Source organism: Rattus rattus, chromosome 10 (assembly GCF_011064425.1).
Source record: "Rattus rattus isolate New Zealand chromosome 10, Rrattus_CSIRO_v1, whole genome shotgun sequence".
In the NCBI taxonomy this organism is placed as follows: Eukaryota; Metazoa; Chordata; class Mammalia; order Rodentia; family Muridae; genus Rattus; species Rattus rattus.
In genome coordinates this window covers 69460954-69482584 of record NC_046163.1, presented here as the reverse complement: position 1 = coordinate 69482584, position 21631 = coordinate 69460954, and the positions used below count along the sequence as shown (strand labels likewise).

The 21631-nt window shown below is 41.5% G+C and overlaps 1 protein-coding gene across 1 annotated transcript in view; it reads left to right on the top strand.

Moving 5' to 3' along the window:
* Positions 1–21631, top strand: part of Ppp2r5a (protein phosphatase 2 regulatory subunit B'alpha) — a 50688-nt gene that overhangs the window by 8811 nt on the left and 20246 nt on the right. The gene's annotated exons all lie outside the window — the stretch shown is intronic.

The window sequence follows — 21631 nt, the reverse complement described above, 5'->3', positions numbered from 1 at the left end:
AGAGAGAGAGAGAGAGAGAGAGAGTGTGAGTCATGCTAGCTCCATCCAGAATGTCAGCTGCAGAAATGGGAGGAGGTTTGTCTGAAGTACCTATAGATAGGACGTGTTAATTGTTTGCAGTGGGCAGAGGTAGAAAGTGGAGGACGTGTCATTTAAAGGTGTGTTTATCTGGACACTGGGTGCACAGCTCTGCTGAGGAGGATGCTGGGAAAGGAACCAAGAAGGGAGGGGAGATCCCATTTTATTTTGTAAGCATTACATTTGAGATCCTTTTGAAAATACAGTTCTAAATATAAAAAAGACCTTTGGATCTTCCTTTGTTACACAGATTTCTCTCTGTGTGTGCACACTTGTGCGTGTGTTTGAAGGTCAGAGGACAAGCTCGATGGTTTGGTTCTCTCTCCCATATACGTTCTCAGGATGGAATGCAGGTCATCAGGTGTAGAGAAAAGTGCCTTCCTTCACCACTGAGCCATCTCACCAGCATATATGTTTATGTATGTGCATGTGTATGGAACGGTGTCCTCTGAGCATTTCTGTGACTAGCAAGCATAATTGCATTTATTCTTTTACCCTCGGTAGCTAAGACTCTGAGATTTGTTGGCGAAGGACTTGTCACAGTTGGATTTGCCGGCCACTGATGGTCTGTGTATGGGTAATACCCTTGGTTTGTTTGTAGCCGGAGATGATGTGCTGGGAGAAGTGCGTGAGTGAGTGAGTTGTCCGTCTGTGCCTTTACACAAAATGCCTTGGAATCTGACACCCGCATTTAGAGCCTAAAGGGTGCTTATTGAGTGAAATAATGAAGCAAAAGCTATTACTAAGTCCATTTAAAGAAAAACATTTTATAGCTGTGAAGAGACACGATGAACAAGGCAGTTCACAGAAGAATGAGTTTATCGGGAATTTACAGTTTCAGAGAATTAAAAGTTCATAACTGTAATGTCCGTGAGCATGGCAGCAGACAGGCTGGAGCAGGAGCTTAGAATTTGCCTCTTATATGTAAACAGGAGACAGACAGACAGACAGAAGGGAGAGAGAACTATCCAGGAATAGCATGGGCTTTTGAAACTCAAAGGCCAAGCAACTCCATTGACATAGTCCTTCAACAAGGCCATACCTCCATCCTTCTCAGATGGTTCCACCAGCTAGGGACCTGGTAACCAGCATGGTAACTGTGCAGGTGGACCAACATTCTTACCGTTTCGTAGATATAGAAATGAAACCCTAGGCCAGGTTGTATTCTTCACCGCTCACTTCCAGTTCGATCTTTCCGGTTGGTTGCTGACTCCTTCTCTGAGTGCTAAACTGAAGATGCGCCCTCACTGCCTTAAAGTCAAACTGAGCACCTTCCTTTCCATCTGTTCAAGAAGACGACGCAGGGTTGAGAGATTTCTGAGAAAGCTGCTGGCTTCTTAGCCGCAGGACAAGGGGCCATGGGTGAACGTGCACCCTGGATTCACTGCCATTAAATGACCTAGCGTTTGCCTTGAATAGTAGAGATCATTTGCTCCGTGATTGATAACAAGATGACTGCTAACGGTGCAGCACCCCAGCGACGCAGATCGGAGTCACCAGTCGCTCAGTCACTGCTGGTGGTAGCTTGAACGTGTCATCCCAGATGGTCAAGAACAGAGGCTTTACCTGTCTTTGAGATGCTGTGTAGGATATAAGAACTTTCTCACACTTTGGCTACGTTAGCACAGCACTGTCTTTCCCACTGGTCCCCCGCTCTCTGAAAGCAGGAAATGAAGTGGTCCGAGATAACTGAGACTTGTGTGTGAACTTAATTAGGAAAATTCACCAAATATCACTAATTTTAGTCTCCTCAGGTTTCTAGAGGAGATGAACCTGGACAATCGTGCAGCATCTCTTTAAGGAGTATTCCAGATACATTTGTTCCTGTAGAGAACAAGCCTTAACCTGAATGTAAGGACGACTGGAGTAGCAGATGTGACAATGACATGCTTCTTTGTTAGTCTGACGTCCTGTCTCCTTCCTGGGGAAGTCTGGTCATCCAGAAGGAGAGGGGAAAACATCTGAGCTTTCCTTAGCCGCTCCAGCTCTGGGGCAGCCAGACATGGAGTTGGTGCTTGGTGTGGCTGAGAGCTGGTGTTTCCGTGATCACCTGGACAGCCCTGCACACACTTGGAAACTTGTTTTTAGTTCTAGAACAGTGACGACTATTTTAGGATGTAATACTCGGTGTGAGTCATAAATGAGCCTCCCTTTCATTGTTTTCTGAAATAAGCCCGTTGAAAGAATACACAGTGAGAAAGATCGTTCTTAACTACCTCGTCTCTTCATGTGGCTGTTTTTGTTTTGTGTTTGGTGACTCCCCTTTCAGAGCAGGCCTCGTGCTTTGCTGTCAGAGAGACCAGTGTAAGGGTAGGCTAGCCTGGTCACCTCATGCTTATATAATACTATAAACCACATGACCTTTCTGAAAGGAAAACAATGCTTTTCAGATGATTCTGAATAAATTACTTATTCCTAGAAATAGTGAGTTGGGTCCTTTGAAACCTTGCAGGTAAATTGCACATGCTAGGGTTGTGGAGATGGCTCAGCAGGCAAGTGACTGATGCCAGGCCCGGTGACCTGTGTGTAGCTGTCCTCCGATTTCCACTCCACCCTGTGCCCCGAGAGCACACACTCAGTCTAACATAAGTAGATGCTAATAAGTAGATAAATAATCTCACATACCAAAAGGAAGCTTTCTTTTTAGAAGTCGTTATTTACTTATTGGTATGTGCGTCTCTATGCACGTGTGTGCCCTCACACATGCCATGGCACGAGTATGGAGGTCAAAGGGCAGCTTATGAGAGTTGGCCCTTCGGCATCTAAGGATTCAATGCAGGTTGTCAGGCGGGCAGCAAGTGTCTTTACCTGCTGACCTATCTCTCTGGCTCAGACATAGCGTACTTGTTTGTTTGTTTGTAGTGTTGAAGATTGGATGAGAAGCAGGAACTACTGTGGGTAGTGTTTCTAAGAGCCTTGTTTTAAGAGTTTATAGATAGATTTATTAGAAAATCTAATAGTCCATCATTGCCCCAGGAAATATCCTAAGGCTACCACTCCCACACCCTCTCACAGAGCCAGCCTGTGATGGCGAAGGAACTGGAGCGGCTGTAGAGCTGTGGTCCTTCCATACCTGTTGAAGAAGGCAACGTTCTCCATAAGAGAGCGGCAGGTGTTTCCTTAGGGTTGTGTGGGCATTAACACAAGATAGTTTCCTCCCAGCATCACAGTGAGAGCCATAGTTTCCTCAGCCTTCTACTTCATGTGTAAAGATCTGCCTAACGTTTCTGGTTCCTTAAAAGTCTCAGAATTCAAATGAGATTAAGGAGATGACCTGAATTTTCCATGTGTCTCCCAGTGACAGTTTTCAGCAGCAGCTTATTCATTTCCATGGCCAGGACTCTGTATAACATAACTAACCCATCCTTGTTCCCTGTTTTCACTGCTCGATTGGAAGTGAGGTCATCTGTGATTAGCTTCTCCTTCTCTCCTTCCTTCTCTCTCTGCCTCTCCCCTCCTCTCTTCCCTTTCTTTTTTTTTTTTTTTTTTTTCCAGAGCTGGGGACCGAACCCAGGGCCTTTCGCTTCCTAGGCAAGCGCTCTACCACTGAGCTAAATCCCCAACCCCTCTCTTCCCTTTCTTGACTAGGTTATGCAGCCCAGGGTAGCCTGGAGCTCTTAGTTCTCCTGCCTAAGCCGTCAAAATACTGAGATTATAGGCACCTTCTAGCTAATAGTTAATATTTTGGAAGAAGAACTAACCTGTATCCTTTAATTTTTCTAAATAGTAGTTATGAATACAGTTATATTTGAATGGTAATTACAGCTGCTGTTAAGTTTAGGCAGTACCGCAGTGGTTTCCCTCAATAGTCCTTTATATATTAAGATATCAGACTGATAGTGTGCTGTTGACATTTCCTTGGGTGTGCTGTCTACACTTTCTTGGTTTTCAGTTGTAACGAAATCACAGACTCTTAACTCAGTCATAGTAATAGTGCTGAGTCATTCGTTAATAGATAAATAATCCCATTGCTTCCTTACTAAAGCCTGATCCTTAGTTTTAGATAAAAACTAGTTTAGGTTCTCAGTTATAACGTTCTCCGATATTGCCTAAAAGCTGCATGTCCTATATCCTGTGTCAGTCTCTTAAATTAGAATTCTGGACCACGTCCTCTGCATGCCTCCGAATGGTAGTTGGGTTGCTATGATACTGTGCTCGTTCTGTTATTTGTAGCATGAATCTTATATGAGATGTTACTTTAGAATTCAAATAAATGAGCAGCAGTAGCTGGGGATAAGGTTTATAAAATCATCTTATTGCAAATTATGCCTGCCCCTTTAAATATTTGTTACTAAGCACAGCACTAGCAAATGAGAGAGTTGAAAAACTTGATTGTGCTTGGGTTTTCACACTGGCTTTGGTGAAGGTGGTGAAGAAGAGGAAAGCTTTAAGATGGGCTGTTCACACGTCAGTGTTCCCTCTCCATCTGGCCGCAGCCGTCATGAGAGACAAGATGTGTGCACACAAACACATCCAGGAGCCGTGGAAGAGGCAGCACTTTCTTCTCTGCCCACTGCTGGCCAGACCAGCGGCTCTGTGCTACACGGCTTCCCATCCCACCCAGCCCGATAAGCTCACAGACGGGTACAAGGCCAAGCAAGCTTATGTCATGTACAGGGTTTGCACAGTTCCTAAGGGTGTAACTTAGGCAGATCTGTCCAGGGTAACAAGCCAGCTTGTCTGAAGTCTGAAGTCTGTTGCCAAGGAGAGAGCTGGATGCCACTATGGGGCTTGGAGAGGCCTGAATTCTTTTTTTTTTTTTTTTTTTTTTTAAAAGACCTAATTTATTATATATATATGAGTACACTGTTGCTATCTTCAGACACACCAGAAGAGGGCATCAGATATCACTATGAATGGTTGTGAGCCACCATGTGGTCACTGGGAATTGAACTCAGGACCTCGGGAAGAACAGTCAGTGCTCTTAACCGCTGAGCCATCTCTCCAGCGAAGTCCTGAATCCATACTGGGTTGGTGAAAAGTCCACACACAAATCCTTTGAGGTTGTCCTCATTGATCTGTTCCACACACCTATCAGGAGAAATCCTGACACCCAGTGGATCAGCAGACTAGTCTGGAAGCACAGGGGGGTGGGGGAGCTGGTATCTGTAGGATGAAATTGCTGTGGCCTTGGGAAGGGCCACAAGTCCTACCACACCTTTGGTGGCTCTGGCCATGCAGCCTGGAGAAGGTGCAGTACTGTCCAGCTCTACCACGGTGTTATTACCGGTGACACACGCACTGCCTGTGAGAGTCCATGCAACAAGCAGTTTACAACTGGGGAACAACAGTTGTCTTCACCTTCGTATTATACTGTAGGGCCAAGGCTAAATCACACCACTCCAGCATTTTATTTTATTGTATTTGGCTTTGGTTTTATGAGCCAGGGTCTTACTATTTGCTTTGGTTGTTCTGGAACTCACTCTGTAGACCAGGCTGGCCTTGGACTCTGAGATCCACCTGCTGCCTCCCGAGTACTGGGACTAAAGCTGTGTACCACACCCGTCTTCGCCGTAGTAATTTTTAACAGTTTGACAAACTGTTCTACAAACCAGTCCTATGTAGCCATGTTCGTTTTTATCATATCTTTAATTTCTTTGTTGATTTGGAGTTCTCGTGAGTCCTTACAACATTTTACTGAATCTAATTTAGTATTATAAACTATAAATGATTTATAAAGATAAAAGAAGGGGACCTAAGCATGTGTTCTGTATGTGTTGTGATGGAGTGAAATTTATGACTTCATCAAGGACATTGCTACAGTGGTCTTTAAACTTACTGTCTCTTAGTAATGTCAGGCATTTGATAGGAAAGTATTAGGACTGGACTACTTTTAATTTTATTTTTTACTTTAATTTTTTATTTTATTTTTCTTGGATATTCTATGTATTTACATTTCAAATGTTATCCCCTTTCCCCCTGTTCTCATACCCCTCCCCCTACTTCTATGAGGATGATCCCACTCCCACCCCAATTCCCCTACATTGGGGAAACAAGCCTTCACAGGACCAAGGGCTTTTATGTGTACTCATTGGTCGGTGGTTTAGTCCCTGGGAGCTCTGGTAGGGTCTGGTTGTGGACTACATTTTAAAAACAGCCTTATTACGAAAACAATACAGGGCTGAAGCTCAGTTGGTAGGAGTGCTTTCCTCATATGTGCGACCTAGGTTCACATAAACCAGGGTGGCATAGAACAGATTGCTGCTGGTACAGTGTGCTTGTAATCTCAGTACCTAGAGGTTAAAGGTAGGAAGGTCAGGAGTTCAAGGTCTTCCTTGCCAACACAAGATATTTGAGGCCAGCTTGGGATACACGATTCTCACATCATATAACCTGCCCATTTCCACAGTTGAGCAGGCTTTAATACATGCAAAGATGTGTGCCACCATCAGTCACAGAGGTGTGCCACCATCAGTCACAGAGGTGTGCCACCATCAGTCATAGAGGTGTGCCAACATCAGCCACAGAGGTCACAGGTGTGTGCCACCATCAGTCACAGAGGTGTGCCACCATCAGTCATAGAAGTGTGCTACCATCAGTCAGCTTATTTTCATCACCCGGGCTTTTATCTGAGAATGTCTTCATTTTTAAAATAGCTTTGTTGGGTATAGGAGTTTTGGTCCAGTGTTTTGAGACTTTGAATATGATTCTATACTCTGGCCTCTGTTTTCTTGGTTGAGAATTCAGCCATTAATCTTAGCTCCTGTAAATAATTGTTGTTTTTTTGTTTTGTTTTGTTTTAACATTCATTTTATGAACGTGAGTACACTGTTGCTCTCCTCAGACACACCAGAAGAGGGCATCAGATCCCATTACAGATGGTTTATGAGCCTCCATGTGGTCGCTGAGAATTGAACTCGGGTCCTCTGGAAGAGCAGTCAGTGCTCTTAATCACTGAGCCATCTCTCCAGCCAAAAGTAATTGTTTTTATCTTGGGCTTTTCAAGATTTTGTCCTTGTCTCACTCTAAGAACTTTGACTGCACTGAGTCTGTAGTTTATGGGTCTCCTGGATTTTATCCTTCCTTTGGGTTTTTCTGTTTACATTCGTTTGCTGCATGTATGTACGGGCAGTGTGTGGGTGTTTATGTACCACAGAGTAACTTCAGAAGCTCGCTTGTTCTCTGCACTATGTGGATTCTAGCTTGACAACAAGCACGTTACTGGGTGAGCCATCTTGCTGGCCTGAAATGATCTCAGATTTTTTTTCTGCTCTTTTTATCTCTCCTTCTGGACTTCCATTATGAATATTTTAGTGTAATGATAGTATTCTATAGAGCACTGTTCATTTTCTTCCATTTTTATAAATTAGATTCATTTGTTTTATTTTATATGTGAATGTTTTTTCTGTATCTTACATGCTGCACCCTGTGTGTTTGGAGCCAGTGGAGGTTAAAAGCCCGTTGGATTCCCTGAAACTGGAGTAATCCATGTGGTTACTGGACTTGAACACAAATTTTTCACTTTGTTAGACTACTCAAATCTATGATCTCCATTGGTTCTCTTTATTGGTATTTTTCTTTATCTCCATTTAACGTGACATTGTCATGACACTTTTTTTTTTTAAGATTTATCTATTTATTATATATAAGTACACTGTAGCTGTCTTCAGACACACCAGAAGAGGGCATCAGATCCCATTACAGATGGTTGTGAGCCACCATGTGGTTGCTGGGATTTGAACTCAGGACCTCTGGAAGAGCAGTCAGTGCTCTTAACCACTGAACCATCTCTCCAGCCCAACACTTTTCTTTAATCATGGTTCCCTTAGAATAATGGCTGCTTGGAAATCATATTCTGTTAGACCTAGTGTGAACTCTCATGAGCAATGAAGTTATGCTGTGCCCTCTTCTCCCCTTCTTGTTAATCTGAGGGCTGTACTTGTCCAGACAGAGGGGTAGGGATGGAAGTAGGAAGGATGTGGACATGACTTTCATACCAAAAGGCTCCTCCAAGCTGTTCCCTTTTACAGATCTCTTCTGACAATAAGTCGGCCTATGGCGTCCTTGGTGAATCTGGAAATCTCCATCCTTCCCTTCCTTCATAGCCCCAGCTATTTCTGAGAGCACTTATGAATAGAGTAGAACTAAAGGTTTCTTTGGGAAAGAAGAACTAGCTTTATGTTCAGGTAATAGTAGCCTAAGGTCTTTTCAGCTTGCATACAATGCTAGGGGTAGGGGGATTGGGGCCACATACTTAGTGGTGCTGCCCCAAAGCACAGTCTCTGTGGTAGAGTGGAGTAGGAAGGGAACCCTCACCTCTCTGCTCCAGCAGGATAGAAGTTCCAGTGTCTATTGGTGCCCGAGGAAGGCTGTCAGGAAGATTGAAGAAGAGGTAGCCTCTGGTTCTTTGAATAGAATCCCTGCCTAGTTGGACAAAGGGAAAAGCAGCTGTCTTTGTTTAGGTTCTGCTTACTGAATTTTCATAAATTATTTGTGGCATGGGGCTCAAACCCAAAGCCTTGTTCATATTAGGTGAGTGTTTTTCCACTGGGCTATTGGTGCCCCGAATTTTCACAGATATTCTTTTTTTTTTTTTTTTTTTTATTATTAACTTGAGTATTTCTTATGTACATTTCAGTGTTATTCCCTTTCCCGGTTTCTGGGTAAACATCCCCCTCTCCCCTCCCCTTCCTTATGGGTGTTCCCCTCCTAACCCTCCCCCCATTGCTGCCCTCTCCCCAACAGTCTAGTTCACTGGGGGTTCAGTCTTAGCAGGACCCAGGGCTTCCCCTTCCACTGGTGCTCTTACTAGGATATTCATTGCTACCTACGAGGTCAGAGTCCAGGGTCAGTCCATGTATAGTCTTTGGGTAGTGGCTTAGTCCCTGGAAGCTCTGGTTGGTTGGCATTGCTGTACATATGGGGTCTCGAGCTCCTTCAAGCTCTTCCAGTTCTTTCTCTGATTCCTTCAACAGGGGTCCTGTTCTCAGTTCAGTGGTTTCCTGCTGGCATACACCTCTGTATTTGCTGTATTCTGGCTGTGTCTCTCAGGAGCGATCTGCATTCACATTTTGATCATCCGTCTTGAGTTTCATTTGTTCTAGGCATCTAGGGTCATTCAAGCATTTGGGCTAATAGCCACTTATCAATGAGTACATACCATGTATGTCTTTCTGTGATTAGGTTAGCTCACTCAGGATGATATTTTCCAGTTCAACCATTTGCCTCTGAATTTCATAAAGTCATTGTTTTTGATAGCTGAGTAATATTCCATTGTGTAGATGTACCACATTTTCTGTATCCATTCCTCTGTTGAAGGGGCATCTGGGTTCTTTCCAGCTTCTGGCTATTATAAATAAGGCTGCGATGAACATAGTGGAGCACGTGTCTTTTTATATGTTGGGGCATCTTTTGGGTATATGCCCAGGAGAGGTATAGCTGGATCCTCAGGCAGTTCAATGTCCAATTTTCTGAGGAACCTCCAGACTGATTTCCAGAATGGTTGTAGCAGTCTGCAACCCCACCAACAATGGAGGAGTGTTCCCCTTTCTCCACATCCTCGCCAGCATTTGCTGTCACCTGAGTTTTTGATCTTAGCCATTCTCACTGGTGTGAGGTGAAATCTCAGGGTTGTTTTGATTTGCATTTCCCTTATGACTAACGATGTTGAACATTTCTTTTTAGGTGTTTCTCAGCCATTCGGCATTCCTCAGCTGTGAATTCTTTGTTTAGCTCTGAACCCCATTTTTAATAGGGTTATTTTGTCTCCCTGCTGTCTAACTTCTTGAGTTCTTTGTATATTTTGGATATAAGCCCTCTATCTGTTGTAGGATTGGTAAAGATCTTTCCCAATCTGTTGGTTGCCGTTTGTCCTAACCACAGTGTCCTTTGCCTTACAGAAGCTTTGCAGTTTTATGAGATCCCATTTGTGATTCTTGATCTTAGAGCATAAGCCATTGGTGTTTTGTTCAGGAAATTTTTCCAGTGCCCATGTGTTCCAAATGCTTCCCTAGTTTTTCTTCTATTAGTTTGAGTGTATCTGGTTTGATGTGGAGGTCCTTTATCCACTTGGACTTAAGCTTTGTACAGGGTGATAAGCATGGATCGATCTGCATTCTTCTACATGTCGACCTCCAGTTGAACCAGCACCATTTGCTGAAAATGCTATCTTTTTTCCATTGGATGGTTTTGGCTCCTTTGTCAAAAATCAAGTGCCCATAGGTGTGTGGGTTCATTTCTGGGTCTTCAATTCTGTTCCATTGGTCTATCTGTCTGTCTCTGTACCAATACCATGCAGTTTTTATCACTATTGCTCTGTAATACTGCTTGAGTTCTGGGATAGTGATTCCCCCTGAAGTCCTTTTATTGTTGAGGATAGTTTTAGCTATCCTGGGTTTTTTGTTATTCCAGATGAATTTGCAAATTGTTCTGTCTAACTCTTTGAAGAATTGGATTGGTATTTTGATGGGGATTGCATTGAATCTGTAGATCGCTTTTGGCAGAATGGCCATTTTTACTATATTAATCCTGCCAATCCATGAGCATGGGAGATCTTTCCATCTTCTGAGATCTTCTTCAATTTCTTTCTTCAGAGTCTTGAAGTTCTTATTGTACAGATCTTTCCCTTGCTTGGTTAAAGTCACACCGAGGTACTTTATATTATTTGGATCTATTATGAAGGGTGTCGTTTCCCTAATTTCTTTCTCGGCTTGTTTCTCTTTTGTGTAGAGGAGGGCTACTGATTTATTTGAGTTAATTTTATACCCAGCCACTTTGCTGAAGTTGTTTATCAGCTTTAGTAGTTCTCTGGTGGAACTTTTGGGATCACTTAAATATACTATCATATCATCTGCAAATAGTGATATTTTGACTTCTTCTTTTCGATCTGTATCCCTTGACCTCCTTTTTGTTGTCTGATTGCTCTGGCTAGAACTTCCAAGAACTATATTGAATAAGTAGGGAGAGAGTGGGCAGCCTTGTCTAGTCCCTGATTTTAGTGGGATTGCTTCAAGTTTCTCTCATTTAGTTTAATGTTAGCCACTGGTTTGCTGTATATGGCTTTTACTATGTTTAGGTATGGGCCTTGGATTCCTATTCTTTCCAGGACTTTTATCATGAAGGGGTGTTGAATTTTGTCAAATGCTTTCTCAGCATCTAATGAAATGATCATGTGGTTTTGTTCTTTCAGTTTGTTTATATAATGGATCACGTTGATGGTTTTCCGTATATTAAACCATCCCTGCATGCCTGGGATGAAGCCTACTTGATCATGGTGGATGATTGTTTTGATGTGCTCTTGGATTCGGTTTGCCAGAATTTTATTGAGTATTTTCGCATCGATATTCATAAGGGAAATTGGTCTGAAGTTCTCTTTCTTTGTTGGGTCTTTGTGTGGTTTTAGGTATAAAGAGTAATTGTGGTTTCATAGAAGGAATTCGGTAGTGCTCCATCTGTTTCAATTTTGTGGAATAGTTTGGATAATATTGGTACAGGGTCTTCTATGAAGGTCTGATAAATTCTGCACTAAACCCGTCTGGACCCTGGGCTCTTTTGGTTGGGAGACCTTTAATGACTTCTTCTATTTCCTTAGGAGTTATGGGGTTGTTTAACTGGTTTATCTGTTCCTGATTTAACTTGGGTACCTGGTATCTGTCTAGGAAATTGTCCATTTCCTGCAGATTTTCAAGTTTTGTTGAATATAGGCTTTTATAGTAAGATCTGATGATTTTTTGAATTTCCTCTGAATCTGTAGTTATGTCTCCCTTTTCATTTCTGATTTTGTTAATTTGGACACACTCTCTGTGTCCTCTTGTTAGTCTGGCTAAGGGTTTATCTATCTTGTTGATTTTCTCAAAGAACCAACTTTTGGTTCTGTTGATTCTTTCTATGGTCCTTTTTGTTTCTACTTGGTTGATTTCGGCTCTGAGTTTGATTATTTCCTGTCTTCTACTCCTCCTGGGTGTATTTGCTTCTTTTTGCTCTAGAGCTTTTAGGTGTGCTGTCAAGCTGCTGACATATGCTCTTTCCTGCTTCTTTCTGCAGGCACTCAGCGCTATGAGTTTTCCTCTTAGCACAGCTTTCATTGTGTCCCATAAGTTTGGGTATGTTGTACCTTCATTTTCATTAAATTCTAAAAAGTTTTTAATTTCTTTCTTTATTTCTTCCTTGACCAGGTTATCATTGAGTAGAGCATTGTTCAATTTCCACGTATATGTGGGCATTCTTCCCTTATTGTTATTGAAGACCAGTTTTAGGCCGTGGTGGTCTGATATACGCATGGGATTATTTCTATCTTTCTGTACCTGTTGAGGGCCCATTTTTTGACCAATTATATGGTCAATTTTGGAGAAAGTACCATGAGGAGCTGAGAAGAAGGTATATCCTTTTGCTTTAGGATAGAATGTTCTATAAATATCTGTTAAGTCCATTTGGCTCATGACTTCTCTTAGTCTGTCTACGTCTCTGTTTAATTTCTGTTTCCATTATCTGTCCATTGATGAGAGTGGGGTGTTGAAATCTCCTACTATTATTGTGTGAGGTGTAATGTGTGTTTTGAGCTTTAGTAAGGTTTCTTTTACATATGTAGGTGCCCTTGTATTTGGGGCATAGATATTTAGGATTGAGAGTTCATCTTGGTGTATTTTTCCTTTAATGAATATGAAGTGTCCTTCCTTATCTTTTTTGATGACTTTTAGTTGAAAATTGATTTTATCTGATATTAGAATGGCTACTCCAGCTTGCTTCTTCTGACCATTTGCTTGGAAAGTTGTTTTCCAGCCTTTCATTCTGAGGTAGTGTCTGTCTTTGTCTCTGAGGTGTGTTTCCTGTAGGCAGCAGAATGCAGGGTCCTCGTTGCGTATCCAGTTTGTTAATCTATGTCTTTTTTTGGGGAGTTGAGGCCATTGATGTTGAGAGATATTAAGGAATAGTGATTATTGCTTCCGGTTGTATTCATATTTGGATGTGAGGTTGTGTTTGTGTGCTTTTCTTCTCTTTGTTTTGTTGCCAAGACGATTAGTTTCTTGTTTCTTCTAGGGTATAGCTTGCCTCCTTATGTTGGGCTTTACCATTTATTATCCTTTGTAGTGCTGGATTTGTAGAAAGATATTGTGTAAATTTGGTTTTGTCATGGAATATCTTGGTTTCTCCATCTATGTTGATTGAGAGTTTTGCAGGATACAGTAACCGGGGCTGGCATTTGTGTTCTCTTAGGGTCTGTATGACATCAGTCCAGGATCTTCTGGCCTTCATAGTTCTTGGCGAAAAGTCTGGTGTGATTCTGATATGTCTGCCTTTATATGTTACTTGACCTTTTTCCCTTACTGCTTTTAATATTCTTTCTTTATTTTGTGCATTTGGTGTTTTGACTATTATGTGACGGGAGGTGTTTTTTTTCTGGTCCAATCTATTTGGAGTTCTGTAGGCTTCTTGTATGCCTATGGGTATCTCTTTTTTTAGGTTAGGAAGTTTTCTTCTATGATTTTTTATTGAAGATATTTACTGGTCCTTTTGAGCTGGGAGTCTTCACTCTCTTCTATACCTATTATCCTTAGGTTTGATCTTCTCATTGAGTCCTGGATTTCCTGTATGTTTTGGACCAGTAGCTTTTCCGCTTTACATTATCTTTGACAGTTGAGTCAATGATTTCTATGGAATCTTCTGCTCCTGAGATTCTCTCTTCCATCTCTTGTATTCTGTTGGTGAAGCTTGTATCTACAGCTCCTTGTCTCTTCTTTTGGTTTTCTATATCCAGGGTTGTTTCCATGTGTTCTTTCTTGATTGCTTCTATTTCCATTTTAATTCCTTCAACTGTTTGATTGTGTTTTCCTGGAATTCTTTCAGGGATTTTTGTGACTCCTCTCTATGGGCTTCTACTTGTTTATTTATGTTTTCCTGGAATTCTTTTAGGGATTTTTGTGACTCCTCTCTATGGGCTTCTACTTGTTTATTTATATTTTCCTGGAATTCTTTTAGGAATTTTTAGATTCTCTCTCTGTAGGCTTCTACTTGTTTATTTATGTTTTCCTGTGTTTTCTCTAAGGGAGTTCTTCATGTCTTTCTTGAAGTCCTCCAACATCATGATCAAATATGATTTTGAAACTAGATCTTGCTTTTCTGGTGTGTTTGGATATTCCGTGTTTGCTTTGGTGGGAGAATTGGGCTCCGATGATGCCATGTAGTCTTGGTTTCTGTTGCTTGGGTTCCTGCGCTTGCCTCTCGCCATCAGATTATCTCTAGTGTTACTTTGTTCTGCTATTTCTGACAGTGGCTAGACTGTCTTATAAGCCTGTGTTTCAGGAGTGCTGTAGACCTGTTTTCCTGTTTTCTTTCAGCCAGTTATGGGGACAGAGTGTTCTGCTTTCGGGCGTGTAGTTTTTCCTCTCTGCAGGTCTTCAGCTGTTCCTGTGCGCCTGTGTCTTGAGTTCACCAGGCAAGTCGTTTGTAGCAGAAAAGTTTGTCTTACCTGTGGTCCCCAGGCTCAAGTTTGCTCGCGGGGTGTTGCCTATGAGCTCTCCGCGGCCTCAGCAACCAGGAAGATCTGCGCCGCCCTTCCCGGGAGGTTCCGTTTCACAGATATTCTTAGATAGGTGTTCCTCACTGACTGTTTGCCCTTGGGTCTGTTCATAGAGTCTTCAACTGATGCTATATTGTTTATTTTAAAACTTACTTTATTTTATTTATTTAGAAAAGGGGTCTTTCTTTGTAGCCCTGCCTATTGTGGATCTGTATGTAGACTATATGTAGACCTGGTTAGCCTTGAACTTTTGGTAATCTTCCTGCTCTGCCTCTCAAATGCTGGAGCACAGGCAGGTACCACCATACTTGGCTACACAGTTATTTTTAAACTGAACTTTTGGGAAGCAGATAGATCTGAGGAATTCTTACCTCGTCTTCTTGGAAGCTAGTCTTTGACTTGATTAGAGTTTTAACTTGTTTTATAGTAATAACTAGTACATTTTATTTAGGGTATCATAGTTTCCAGGTACAAAGTTACACACTTATATTTGAAGTCTTAGAGGATATGGAAAAATTCCTTGAAGTAACTAGCTTTCTAAAACCGACATAAGAAACAAAAATTTCAGTAGGTATGTGTCTATATGATTGAGTCTAAATTAAGAAAACATTACTAGAAAATAAAATTGCAGAGCAATGTCTCTTATGAACATAAACTGAAAAATCTTTAGTAAAATATTGGCAGATTAGAATTCTAAAATATATGGGTAGAAATAATGTATACTGACCGTGTAAGATTCATGTCAGGGAGGGGTTAGGGATTTAGCTCAGTGGTAGAGCGCTTGCTTAGCAAGCGCAAGGCCCTGGGTTCGGTCCCCAGCTCCGGAAAAAAAGAAAAGGAAAAAAAAAAAAAGATTCATGTCAGGGATATAAGCCTATCTTTGTTTTGTTTTTTGACTAGCAATCATTTCTTGACCTTTTGCCCATGTTCTAATGAAAGCATGACTAATTTTGGTTCTTGACAAAGATATAAAGAATAGGGATTGAAGAAAAGACTGCCTTCTTAGCAACAGAGCCAGAAAAACTGGATTCCACTTATAGAAGAATGGGACCTGATCCATGTCCACCACCCTGCACTGTGGTTAGCTTGGGATGCATCAGAGGCCTTCAGGTAGTAGGACTGGACCTTCCTTACACTGCTGGAAGTAAGCGCTCAGACAGATCATAGGCCAGGGCATGTCGGAAGGATCCCAACAGCCCAGGAAATAATCCTGGGAATTGGCATAACTGGAATTACACAAAAGTAAGCGTCTCTACAGCAAAGGAAACAATTGCAGAGACAGCTTACTGAATGGGGAGAAATAAATCTTGGCCATCTACTCATCAGACTGGAGATTTGTCCAAATGTGTAAAGAGAGCAGCAAATATTAAACACACAGAAATCATACAATTAATAAGTGGACGAGTGGCCAAATAGATAGTTCTCAGTAGAAGAAATAAAATGGCCAATAGTACTTTAAAAGTGTTCGATATCCTTAGCCAGTAGAAAAATGCAAGTTAAAACTGTTTTGAGAGCCCATCTCACCCCTGCCAGGTTGGCTGTTAAGAAAGCATATGGCAGCAAATGCTAGCAAGGCTTTGGGAAAGGGGTCCTTATTCACTGCTGGAGGGAAATGTGCAGCCACTATGGAAATCAGTGTGGAAGTTTCTCAAATAAATAAAAATAGAACTACCTATAACCCAGCTAATCCACTCTTGGTCTGTATCCAAAAGACTCTTAACTCAGAGATGACTTACACACCTGTGTTTATTGCTGCTACACTGTTCACAATAACCAAAAAATGAAACCAGCCTAGATGTCTATCAAACAAAGAACACAGTGCATGTATACAGTGGAATTTTATTCACCTCGCGTTAGGGTTCTCTAAAGGAACAGAACTGATAGAATGAATCTGTATTAAAAGGGAATTTATCAGAGTGGCTTACAGGCTGTGGTCCAGCTAGTCCAACAATGGTTGTTTCTTGAAGGAAAGGCCAAGAATCTGGTAGTTGTATCCACAAGGCTGACTTTTAGTTAGTGTTGGAGTCCTGAAGAAGTAAGTTGTTTTGTTTGTTTGTTTGTATGTATGTATGTATGTATGAATGTATGTATGTATGTATGTGTTTGTATATATCTATGTATGAATGTATGTATGAGTGTGTATATATGTATGAATGTATGTATGTGTGTATGTATGAATGTATGTATGTATGTATGTATGTGTGTATGTATGAATGTATGTATGTGTGTATGTATGAATGTATGTATGTGTGTATGTATGAATGTATGTATATGTGTATGTGTTATGTATATATGTATGTATGTATGTATATGTGTATGTATGTGTGTATGTATATGTGTATGTATGTGTGTATGTATATATGTATGTATGTGTGTATGAATGTATGTATATATGTATGTGTGTATGTATGTATGTATCTCTGTGTGTATATATGTATGTGTGTGTATGAATGTATGTATTTATGTGTGTATGTATGTATGTATGAATGTATGTGTGTATGTATATATGTATGTATGTGTGTATGAATGTATGTATTATGTGTATGTATATATGTATGTATGTCTGTATATATGTGTGTATGTATATATGTATATATGTATGTATGAATGTATGTATGTTTGTGTGTATGTATATATGTATGTATGTGTGTATATATGTATGTATGTTATGTATATATGTATGTATGTATGTATATATGTGTGTATGTATATATGTATGTATGTGTGTATGTATGTATGTATGTTGTATGTGTATGTATGTGTGTATGTATATATGTATGTATGTATGTATGAGTGTATGTATGTATGTGTGTATGTATATATGTATGTATGTGTGTATGTATGTATGTGTGTATGTATATATGTATGTATGTGTGTATGTACGTATATGTGTGTGTATATATGTATGTATGTATGTGTGTAATGCCTCAGCAACAGGATAGGTGAACTTGACAGCTAGAGTGAGGGCAAGCAGGCAAAAAGCAAAAACTTCCTTCCATGTACTTGGTGGTGGTATACAACCAGAGGCTGTGGCCTAGATTTGGGTTACCTGCGATGAACCAGTCAAGAAAAGTCCCTCATAGGAGTGTCTAGTCACTTGGGATTTAATTGATTCGATTAATATTGACAATCAAGATTAGCCACATATAGCTATAAAGAGAAAGCGAAGCTGTGACACATACAAGAGAAAGACAGACAGACTGACTGAAATCGTTAAGAGAAGTGTCAAGTGCCAGGAAGTCAATAAGTACCTGCTTTGCTCTTATGCAGAGCCCAGATTTAGGGGCTGGGGGAAGAGAAAAGGTCATGGAACTAGGAGAGATCATGAAAGGGGAGAGAAATCTTAGAGGTGGGGTAAAATGAGGGTGATTGGATACATGACAGATACACGTGACATGAAAGTAGCGGAGGACACTGCCTGGGCTGCTCTTGTCTAGAGCAATGGCTCTCGGCTCTCCGCCTTCCTCATGTACCCTTGATACAGTTCCTCATGTTGTGGTGACTCCAACCATAAGATTATTTTTGTTGCTACTTCATAACTGTAATTTTGCTGTTTTCCTGTGGTCTTAGATGGAAGGGTCATTTGACCCCGAAGGGGTTGAGACACACAAGCTGAGAGCCACTGTTATAAAGGAGCATCAGATGCTCCATTGGTGGCTTCGTTCTCTTTGCATTCCAGGTGGTTTAACCTCCACTTCATTACCAATTCACTTTATTGACGTTGGTCTGCCTAACGTTGGATCGTTTAGTCTTTTTATTTGAAGAGAACTAGTATTTTTATTTGGGGGCAAGCACTCCTCTTCTGTTCCCCAGCTCCTGATATTGTATCATTTTACATATTGTAGAATGGTATGTCTTAGTTAGGGTTTACTGCTGTGAACAGACACCATGACCAAGGCAACTCTTATAAGGACAACATTTAATTGGGGCCGACTTACAGGTTCAGAGGTTTGGTCCACTATCATCAAGTAGGGAGCATGGCAGCATCCAGGCAGGCATGGTGCAGGAGGAGCTGAGAGTTCTGCATCTTCATCTGAAGGCAAACAGGAGTAGGCTGGCTTCCAGGCAGGTAGAGTGAGGGTCTTAAAGCCCACACCCCCAGTGACACACCTACTCCAACAGGGCCACACCTCCTAATTGTGCCACTCCTTGGGCTGAGTATATACAAACAGTCACATGGCATCTTTCAATCTTTTAAACTACAGACTAGCATGAAGCATGCCTTGCTTTACAACTGAGGACCCAAAACACAGTGTGGTGGAATAATACAGTCATGTGGTATCTACGGTCACGTGGTATCTGCTGTGTTTGCCTCACTCTAGTCGTGTCCATCAGATTGGTAACCAGTGTCCAGTTGGTTTCAATCCACACTTTGAAAAACAGTGTCTTCCAGCGGTGCTTTTAGAGTATGGGGCAGAGTGGGGGGCAGTGTGACCCAGAAGAGTTTAGGAAACACCTAACAGGGCTTTGGGAGAGTGTTTGAAGGTGTAATGGATCTCCAGAGAGGAAACTCCTCATTCCTCCAGAACTGTCTTGGTCTTGCCTGCTTGTCACAGGAACTTTTATTTTTAACAGTGGTGAAGTCTTTAGCGAAATCCAATTTCAATCATAATAAGATGGGAAAGTTACATGCATTTTAAAAACCCATATTCCAGCCAAGTTTAAATTAATTATGTATTTTGCAAAGGCACAGCACATGTGTTTCTTTTATAGCTCGCTCCTTGATTGTGCAGTTTCTCCTGTACTGTTCATAATGGTTAGTAATGGCTCCCAGGAGTGTCCTTTAGAGTAACCTTAGCTCTGAGGATGTCACACGGTTTGGTGTTACAGGTCATATCATATTCTTCCCCAGCCAACATAAAAACACTGAGGCATTGAAAATTGTTGACTGTGCTGTACACATAATAGTTCTGAGTCGCTCTTACTTGGAGGAGATCAAAGTCTACTGCAGGCTTTTGTAGGATTGGCTGTGTGGTATCAGTTAGACCCACCTTCTGAGGTTTCCATTATCCACCAAAGTGCCAACAACCAGCTGGGAACCAAGGGTTCATCTCAGGGGCTTGTGGGAAACATTGTATTTTCCCAGAACACTGCCTGAAATAGATAAATGGCATTATAATAGGTAAATAAAGGCTAGCCTTTAAGTCTTAGGAATCCTCCTACCTCTGCCTCCAGGGATTAAAAGAATGAACCACTACTAGCTAAGGCATTGATTGAGTGAGAGACATGGCCTTACAGACAGGAAGAAAAAACTGCTGTCCCGTGTGGCGGTGGGAGCGGGGGAAGAGAGAGCAGGACTTGCCTGTGGATGGTGATCACGTGGTGATCACATGTGCAAGTGGGTAAAGCCTAAATTCGTTCATTTCAGCATCAGGGAAGAAAATGCTCAAAAATATCTTAAGACGCTGTTAGAACTGAGTCAGCTTCTAAAGACGGCACCTATTATCCCCAAATCATCATTATAATGGGATCTAATTACAGTAAAGATGCAGTACCAGGGCTGGCACGGCTCAGAGGTAGAGGACCAGTTTCACATGTGTGAATCCTGTGTTCAGGCCCCAGTAACACACATAGAAGACTACGATGAATGCAGACGTGCTGTCTATTTGAGTAAAAATAAAGCTATATTTGAAGGATACAGGTATATTTTTTTTAAATAAATGAGTAACTGCAAGAACTATGAGGATTTTCTCTACCAGTTAACAAAGGGTTCTTAGTGAGACAGTCACCAACATCTTTGTAACTTTGTAACACATATGCATTCTGAAAAGCTTAGCATTGTTAGAGTTTTTAAAAAGCAAAGATGTTTTATCTCCTAGATTTTTTAAACTAATGAACTTGGTACCAGTGTTAGGGAATGGCATTTATTAATTGAGGTTAATTATTTAACAGAAAACTCCAAAGGATTTTAGAAAAAGTCACTCAGGTGTGACTGACTTAGCAGAGGTGAGCAGACTCCACTGCTGAACACCACTGGTGTTTGGGGCCAAGCAAGGGGAGTCGGCCTGACTGCTGGCTGTGTGTGTCAGGGCTGTCTCGTTCTCTCCACAGTGTATGAAGTCTCATTCCAGAGCTCAGGCAACTCTAATCCGCAGATTTAATGATCTAAAACGTTTAGATATGCCCACTTCAGAGTAGTTCCAGAAAAGGTGATTAAATTAAAAACAAAAAACTTGACAGTAATAAAAATGCTATGCACTGACCCTCAGCTTCACATCAGAGGCCCATGCTGGCCCCGGTTCAGAGCCGGAGACGATTATCTGCGGTTGTAGAGCTGTCTTAGAAGCTCAGTGGCTCGGCCTCAGATGTCTGTTACAGCACATTCGAATTTATTTTGTAATTTTTATCATTCCCTCCAGAAGTCATGTGAATTATGCTGGTCTTTATAACACCCACACTTTGCTATAATAAAGAAAGGGGGAACTGGGGAGATGGTTCAAGATGGGCCATGAAGTCGTGAGAACCTGAGTTGAATTTCCAGTACTCACGCAGAAGCCTACAGTCCCAACGCTGAGGAGATGCAGAGACAGGAGGTCCCTGGAGCTTGCTGGCCAGACAGCTGGACAGCTTGGCAAATCTAGGCTCGCTCACATATGCGCGTCCACACCCACTCGTGGGAACACGAAATCCACTACATACATCCTCACACACATGCACACACACCCATACATGGGGACATATAAAACCCCCCCTACATGTACACGCACACACATGTACAGACACCTACTTGCAGATGCCTGTGGTGAGATTTTAATCTCTTTGCAGATCCTTTTTGTATCATTATATAAAATAAGAGCTGGTTTTCGATGGGGAAGTGATTTTACATCTATGAGCCTAAGTATCAGGTTTTACCTCTCTGATCTTAGAAATGTAACCTCAGGGGTTGGGGATTTAGCTCAGTGGTAGGCGCTTGCCTAGCAAGCGCAAGGCCCTGGGTTCGGTCCCCAGCTCCGAAAAAAAAAAAAAAAAAAAAAAATAACCTCAGTTGTTCAGAGACTTAGATGAGTGAGCTACTAGAAGATCCCTATGGATAGATTTGAAAGTCCAGAGTTTAAATGTCATTTTTTTATACTAAGAACAAAACGCTATAATACATCT